Below are 9,023 nucleotides of genomic sequence, written 5' to 3'. Positions count from 1 at the left end.
CCGCCACCTCCAAACGGACCCCACCACCAGGGATATATTTCCCTCCCCTCCCCTATCAGCGCTCCGAAAAGACCATTCCCTCCGTGACTCCCTCGTAAGGTCCACACCCCCCACCAACTCAACCTCCACTCCCGGCACCTTCCCCTGCAACCGCAAGAAACGCAAAACATGCGCCCACACCTCCCCCCTTACTTCCCTCCAAGGGATCCTTCCATATCCGCCACAAAATCACCTGCAACTCCACACACATCATTTATTGCATCCGCTGCACCCGATGTGGCCTCCTCTATATTGGGGAGACAGGCCGCCTACTTGCGGAACGTTTCAGAGAAAACCTCTGGGACACCCGCACCAATCAACTCAGCCACTCCGTGGCTCAACACTTCATCTCCCCCTCCCCCTCCACCAAGGACACGCAGGTCCTTGTACTCCTCCATTGCCCGCCCACAGCAACACGACGGCTGGTGGAAGAGTGCCTCATCTCCCGCCTAGGAACCCTCCAACCACAAGGGATGAATGCAGATTTCTCCAGCTTCCTCATTTCCCCTCCCCCTGTCTCAGTCAAATCCCTCGAACTCAGCACCGCCTTCCTAACCTGCAATCTTCTTCCTGACCTCTCCGCCCCCATCCCCACTCTGGCCTATCACCCTCACCTTCGCCTCCTTCCACCTATCGCATTTCCAATGCCCCTCCCCCAAGTCCCTCATCCCTACCTTTTATTTTAGCCTGCTGGACACACTTTCCTCATTCCTGAAGAAGGGCTTATGCCCGAAACGTCGATTCTCCTGCTCCTTGGATGCTGCCTGACCCGCTTAGCTTTTCCAGCAACACATTTTCAGCTCTGATCTCCAGCATCTGCAGTCCTCACTTTCTCCTTCAAGAGTATATAGCATTGGAAAGATGATCAGTCATGAAACATCCATGCCAAAAACGTTAGCACTGCATCCATGGCTGAAACACTGAAAATGATTCATAGTTAGAATGAGCAGCAGCTTCCTATTTTGTTTTAATTACGGGAGTTTGGGTGAGTTGAATTTTGAAGGGTGTGGTAAAACATCTTTCCACCAGTTGTACAGCATGTACAAAAAATCCACAGAGGAGGAGGAAGAAATCTTAGTGGGACCAAGAAGGAGGTTGACGAGATGTTCAGGATGTTTTATCTCGTATAGAAATGTCAGGTGGTATTTAGAGGAGGTCGGCAATTAGGTATCATCCTGCCACTAGGCGAATGGTGGCTCCTGCCAATTGTGCACCAGGGGCCCAGGCCACAGCTGAGTGATTGTGTCTGTGAGCCGAGGGGTTCAGGAGATTGTTGGAAAGGCCACAAGTCAGCAGGCTCCCTCTTCCTGTTGCCAGGTCCGTCAGTCTAGTGCCGTGTGCCTATAATGATTGACCACTGGAACCCTGCAAGCAAATGGAAAACAGTCTGCTTTGGGCATTTCCCACAGCAAATATACCATCCATCGCCCCAGATGGAAGAAGCAATCATAAACCTGGAATAGTGGGATACAAATGTAGTGGTCCATTTTGAAGTATACGAGACCAGTCGGTCCTTTACATCTCAGTCACCAATATTTCTGTGTTTTTTCCTGCTGCAACTGGTTAAATACTAGCAGTGTTGGGATTGGGTCCTTATTGCCAACTCAGGGTTTCAGTTGATGCTGGGGGAAGCAGTCCCACCCTGGAGGTGGAAAGAGGGTGAGATCTCCATTTGCCATGCTCACTGCCACTGAACTATTTATGAGGGTGGCATTAAATATTCCCGATTGTCATATTCCATTATCTTATGCTTGGTATAATCTGATTTCTGTAGACTAGGAGAGTAGCAAACTGAAAAGTTTCATTCCACAAGAAAGTCTTAGAGAATGATTACAAGAAATCTGAACACCATGCAATTTAAGTGGAATCACCCAGCTTTCGATTAGATTGGACAAAGCAGATTTTCATTGATTTTTGTCCAAACATGTGGGAAGTTCATTGAAAGTTCAGATCAGATGTTTTTCCTACCGTTTATTTGCTGATGACTTCTTGTTTTATCTCTGCCATTGTACTTGTAACTTCCGTTGTTAACAATTGTCCAGGAATGGGTGCAGCAGAGGTGGGGGCAGGGGGGGAATGGACATTGAGAAATTAGGGAAGAATTGACCTTTTGTTTTCAGTTTTTATCGTTGTCATCCCAGTCAGTCCCTCAAAGTGAGAATTCATGACATGCATAAATTTGTTTTCTGTACTGAATTGTTGAACACCTTCAAAAAGAGATGATTTTGAGATGCCGGTGTTGGACTGGGGTGTACAAATTTAAAAATCACACAACACCAGGTTATAATCCAACAGGTTTAATTGGAAGCACACTAGTTTTCGGAGCGTCACTCCTTCATCACCTCAGTGACAGAACATAATTTTGTTTTGTGATCAGACGCAGTTAAATTCAAGTTCTACTTTGGGTTCAAGCCCATACTTCAACGCAGTTCAACATTACTGGATGCTCAGTCTCAAATAAGATGTTAGTCCAAGCCCTGGATGCATTTTGTGATGGATGTTAAGACTTTACATGTCATTTCTTAAAAGAGCCAGTGTTTCTCCCAGTGTCCGAGGAACTATTTATTCCTCAAACAGTACTGTCAAAGCAGATTATCTCAGCATTTATTCCCATGATCATGCTGCACATAAATTGACTTCCATGTTTGTTTATGTAAGAACAGTAATTATTCATCCATAACTTTGGATGTGCTTAGAGGCATCCAATGAATATAAAAGGAAAATTGTTCCATTTTACCCATTAGACATGACCTGAGCAATTCATTCCCCACGGTTTGTATCAGTGCACGGTATGAGTCAGGTGACAGAAACTTTAGATTTATGAAGGTTATTAAGTGTGAGTCACAAATATACAGGTTAAGTTAATAAAGCCTGCATTCAGTGATCTTAATGGAATGAGATTTGGCAGGCTTGTTTGCTATAAATCACAGGAACTATCTGAGGATCAGTAACACCATGAAACATTTAGATTTTAACTCGTTTAGTGATACAATGTCAGGAAGAGATTTTTACATAATAATCTTAAACAACTCTATCAAGAAGGGAGTTCAGGGGATAACTATAACATTGGGAGAATCTAAATCCAGCAAACAAAATATAAAACAATGAACAAAGACAGATCAATCCAATAAAAGGAAATATTTTTGTAAATAGGATTTTTAAAAAAATAAACAGGAGTAGGCCATTAAATCCTCTGTGATCACTCCACTATTTAATAAGATGTTGGCTGATTTACTTTAATGCCAATTTCCTGCACAATCCCTGGATCATTTGATGTTGTTAATATGTAGAAGTCTATTGATTTCAGTTTTAAACATAATGATTGAGTCTCCATGGAGTTCTGAGGCAGAAAATTTCAAACATTGATATTCAAGATTTGTTGACCTAGTTAAGATTCTCTTCACTGCCTCCAATACCAGTATATTTTTTCTTACATATGGACACCAAAACTGTTCGCAGTTTTCCACTGTGATCTGACTAGAGCATTGTACTGTATCAGCCAGACCTTCCTATTTTTCGACTCCATTCTCTTTGAAATGAAGACTAACATTCAATTTGCCTTCCTTATTATCTGCTGAACCTGGTTGCTAGCTTTGTGTGATTTATGCATGAAGATTCCCATTCCATCTGTGCTGCAGCTTTCTGCAGTATTTCTCTATTTAAAAAATGTTCAGCTGCTTTATTCTTCCTGCCTAAGTGTATAATCTCACATTTTCCCACCTTCTATTTCATTTGCCAAGGTTCTTCCTACTCACTTAACCTATCAATATCCTTATGCAGACTCATTGATTCAGACACACCACTTGCCTTCCCACCTATTTTTGTCATCAACAAACTTGCTATTGTACATTCATTTCCTCATTCAAGTCATTAATATATATTGTAATAATTGTGACCCCACCACTTATCCCTATTGCACACCACTACTTACAGATTACCATCCTGAAAATGCCCCACATATCCCAACTCTGTCACCTATCAGTTAGCCAATCCTCTGTCCATGGTAAGAATAGTGGCTGATTTGGGTCATGAGTCCATTCCTCTGCAAATGTCAGAGCAGCTAAGCCAGTTTTTCAAAATGTCATGACACCTCAGAGGTATTATGAACTGTACTCTGCATGAGAAAGCTTTCGGAACGTGAATTGGAAAGGCACTTCACATGTCTCCCTAACCAAAGTATGCCCCCTTCATCCACTCCCTATGGTCTCCATATAGACTCAACACCACTGCTTGCACATTGATAACTGTACAGAAACTGTTTTAATAAAAGCTTTAGAAACAGTAATTGATTGACAATTTCTTTCTTTGAAATATCTAATTTTTACTTTAGGCCATTGAAAGTGTTTATCATCCAGATCATTTAAAATATGAATAGTGTAAATTACACTATAATAGTGGAAAGCACCTGGAACCTCTTTATCCTAATTTAAATAAAGGATTGTTCAATTGAAGATAGAAATCAGAACACCAGAGCAATGTTTTCCACAAGGCTCAGCTGTTTCACCAGTCTATTAGATGTTTGGGGTGTCAGCCAAGAATGCATGAGTCTTGACCTCCAATGGGATCCCCAAGATGATTATTGTTGTCAAAAAGTATGCTTTCTCTTGTTGGGAGTCATCTAGAACAAGGAGAAACAGTTTCAGAATAAGGTCAAGCCATTTAGGGCTGAGGTGTGGAGGAAGCCTTCACTCAGAGGGTCTTCAATGTTTGGAATTCTCTACCATTGAGGACTGAAAGGTCAGTCATTGAATATATTCCTGTCAGAGATCAATATATTTCTATATACTAAAGAGAACAAGGAATATGGCAATTGTACTGATAAATGACATTGATGTAGATTCAGCCATTATCTAGAATGGTGGAGCAGGTTCTGGGGGTCAAAACTTACATCTGCTCCAATATTCCTAGGTTCCTATTCAATAACCTAGGGCTAAGCTATGCTGAAGCTAATTTTCACATAACAAAATCTCAAAGTAATTTATGAAATGAATGACTAGTTCATCTGTCTTTTTTGGGGGGCATGATGGTTAGAGGTAGAATTTTAGCCAATATACTTGGGGAGCATCTTGGTCTTCTTCAAAAAGTGCCATGAGATCTTTAATTTCTACCTGCACTGACAAAAGAGACTTCAGTTTGTTTCTCTTCCAACAAGAAAGTAATGGTCTTCCTTGGCACTGACATAAGTGATGTCAGTCACCATTCTTTATCTTTCCCATCCACAATGCTTACGTGAGGAAATGCAGGTTCATAAGGCTGTTCAATATTGAACGCCAGGAAAATTATAAGTAGCTTTTTAATTTAAGAATCCCTACAGCGTGGGAACAGGCCCTTCGGCCCAACAGGTCCGCACCAACCCTCCATAGAGTAACCCACCCAGACCCATTCTCCTACCCTATTGACCCACATTTACTCCTGACTAATGCACCTAACCTACACACCCTGAAAAATATCGGCAATTTAGCATGCGCAATTCACTTCACCTGCACATCTTTGGACTGCGAGAGGAAACCAGAGCACCTGGAGGAAACCCACACAGACAGGGGAGAATGTGCAAACTCCACACAGACAGTCGCCCGAGGTTGGAATCGGACTCAGATCCCTGGTGCTGTGAGGTAGCAGTGCTAACCACTGAGCCAATGTGCCACTCCTTAGCCAGGTAAGGCATGGTTAGACCTGCCTTGGAGATAATACAAAATCTGGCAAACAAAAATTAGGCCAGGATATTTAAGAAAAGAAAGAAAAGGGAGATTAAAACAAAGGGAAAGGTGTGGAAATGGAGACAATGTGATATTGATAAGATCCAGTTTTGTTTTCATTTCTTTTTTCTTTCTGTCTTGTCTCTTCTTTTTCTCTTTTGTCTTATTTTATTTTCCTCTTGGTGAAGTGCTTGATTGCAGTGGGGCATCGGCAGTGGCAAGTGAGCCCAGCAGTGTGGACATGAATGGGCGCAGCCACACAGAATTGAGTGGGCCCAGCAGTGTGGACATGAGTGGGTCCTGCAGTGTGGACTTGAGTGGGCCCAGAACCACGGACTTGGGTAGGCCCAGCAATGTGGACTTGGGTGGGCCCAGCAGCGCGAACTTAAATGCGTCCAGCAGCGCGGACTTGTATAAGCCCAGAAGCATGAACTTGGGTAGGCCCAGCAGTGCAGACTTGAGTGAGCCCAGCAGTGCAGGCTTAAGTCGGCCCAGCAGCGCGACTTGGGTAGGCCCAGCAGTGCGGACTTGAGTGGGCCCTGCAGTGTGGATATGAGTGGGCACAGCAGTGCAGCCTTGGGCAGCCCAGGAGCGCGGACTTGGGTAGGCCTAGCAGTGCGGACTTAAGTGGGCCCAGCCACGTGGACTTGAGTGGGCCTAGCAATGTGGACTAGGGTAAGCCCAGCAACACGGACTTGCATCGGCCCAAAAGTGCGGACTTGAGTGGGCCCAGCAGTGTAGACTTGAATGGGCCTAGCAGCGCAGACTTGAGTGAGCCCAGCAGCACGGACTTGGGTAGGCCCAGCAATGCGGACTTGGGTCGGCTTCCAAGACTTGAGTGGGTCCAGCAGCGTGGACTTGGATAGGCCCAGAAGCAAGGACTTGGGTAGGCCCAGCAGCATGGACTTGGGTAGGCCCAGCAGTGTGGTCGTGGTTCAGCCCAGCAGCGCAGACTCGGGTAGGTCCAGCAGCATGGACTTGGGTATGCCTAGCAGCATGGACTTGAGTGGGCCCAGAAGCACAGTCTTGAGTAGGCCCAGCAGCACGGTCTTGGGTAGGCCCAGCAGTGTGAATTTGAGTCAGCCCAACAGTGCAGTCTTGGGTAGGCCCAGCAGCACGGTCATGGGTAGGCCCACCAGGGTAGACTTGAGTCAGCCCAGCAGTGGGGACTTGGTAGGCTCAGCAGTGTGGATGTGGGTAGGCCCAGCAGTGCAGACTAGAGTCAGTCCAGCAGCGCGGTCTTAGGTAGACCCAACAGGATGGTCTTGGCTAGGCCCATCAGTGTGGTCTTGAGTAGGCCCAACAACATGGACTTGAGTCAACCCAGCAATGGGGACTTGGGTAGGCCCAGCAGTGCGGACTTGGGTAGGCCTAGTAGGGTGGACTTGGGTAGGCCCGACAATATGGACTTGGGTAGGCCCAGCAGCGCAAACTTGAGTGGGCTCAGCAGCGTAGTATTGGATAGGCCCAGCAGTGTGGACATAAGTCAGTCCAGCAGCGTGGATTTGGGTAGGCCCAACATTGCAGACTTGAGTCAGCCCAACAGCACAGATTCCTGGCATCGGTGTCAGAGATGGGTTGTGTTCCCAGCAGCTCCTGTATCGTCACAGTAGTCCTAGCGCTGACTCATGGCTGTTGCTGTGGAAGCACATTTGGACTCCTGGCAGTGTCTGCGCCCAGCACAGATTTATGGAGATGGCAGAGGCATGTTTGGGCCCAGTACGAGACAGCATTATCAGCAATAGCTCCACCAGTGAGGTTTGCCCAAAGCAGACTCCTGGCATCAGAAGAATCGCGTTTGGTCCAGTGTGGCATCCGACAGCATCATTGGCGTCTGCATTGTTGAGGCAATAAGAAGTTTAAATCTCACAGGGCTTTTAGGGACAGAGTCAGAGGCAGGAAGACTGGAAGGGTGATGAGGTTTTGGAGGTGGCATGCCCAGCAATCTCCTGCACCATGTAATTTGCCAGTGACAGAGAAGGTGACAGCCCAGCTGCCCATTCAAGGTTCCGTTGTGTCACTTCAGTTGCTAGTTAATGGCTGCTTCCTACCACTGTTGGCATTTTACTGCCTCGTTGGGGAACTGCTAAAGCTTCTCCCTTTCTGGGGCTTCTCCCTTTATTGAGTTCTCTTTGGCCTACAGAGGATTCTCACTGTCAGTGGCTGCCCCATGGCCACCCTCACTGACCACCACCACCTCTCACCAAGCCCTGTCTGACTATCCCTGTTGCAGAACTCTCAGTCTTTTCTGATTCTGCATGTTTATTGGTATGTGTGGTTCTCACAGTGGCCACCATTTTCAGTGGCAGTGTTGAGCTGCTGGCCATCTGATTGAGCCAATTTCTCTTGGGTGCAGGCAGCCAACCTTCATCAGACAGCAGTACAGTGGAACATCTAATTGAGTGCTGTCCTTAACATGCAGCCTTCCATCCTGTCACCTCATTACTCCATCCCCTGCTTTTGGACCTTTTGGCATAATCTCTCCCCACCTCCAGAAAACCCCAGTCATTGGAAATGATGCTGACAGACTGGTTTGTTCAGCTTAGGGATTGACATTCTTTTGTTTTCTATGTAATTGTTACAATTGTCAAACTGTCTCTACACAAGTTTAGACAAATGTTCAGGAGACAATATTCAGTCATGTGCAATAGTTTGCACAACTGTTCACCTCTGCTATTACTGAGAGAGTCTCCATACTGGATGGAGTTAATAATATTAACCACTGTTCCCAATATTGTTAGGAATGTGGCTTAATTAGCCATAGATTAAATGGTCAAATTTTAGGTAACATCCTATTACTGATTAATTCAGAAAATGAGAAAGAAAAATCAAATGAGTTTCTGTTTTCGCAACATCACGTTCAATGAGAAAAACACAGAACTTTGTTCTGCCTCCAGCTATAGCTAATTTAACATGTCTGTTCCCATCCCATTTTTAAGGCTGATAGAGGTTGAATTTGGGTTATTCCTTAAATGGGGATTTTAACCCCATAATTCATATTATCTGTGCACTGTGTTGGAGCTTCCTAGTTTGACGTTATTGGAAGGCACAGTAGTGGTGGCCACATACCACCTTGTACACTGGGTTCAGCTTACAGCTTTAATTTAAAATTATGGGGTTAGACAAAGAATCATGCTTACTCACTCCAATGGGATCTGTAGTAGTCTGTACAGTTTGATTTATGCCTAGAGTTAAGCAATAACTGTTCTTTTGACTTGTTTGCTGATGTTGCTTGTTTCCTGTAGTCAATCAGTGTGGGACTATCCCATCATATAGTTCACTGAACAC

The sequence above is a fragment of the Chiloscyllium plagiosum genome, chromosome 14 (assembly GCF_004010195.1).
Source record: "Chiloscyllium plagiosum isolate BGI_BamShark_2017 chromosome 14, ASM401019v2, whole genome shotgun sequence".
Classification (NCBI taxonomy): domain Eukaryota; kingdom Metazoa; phylum Chordata; class Chondrichthyes; order Orectolobiformes; family Hemiscylliidae; genus Chiloscyllium; species Chiloscyllium plagiosum.
Note: the sequence above shows the minus strand (reverse complement) of the source record.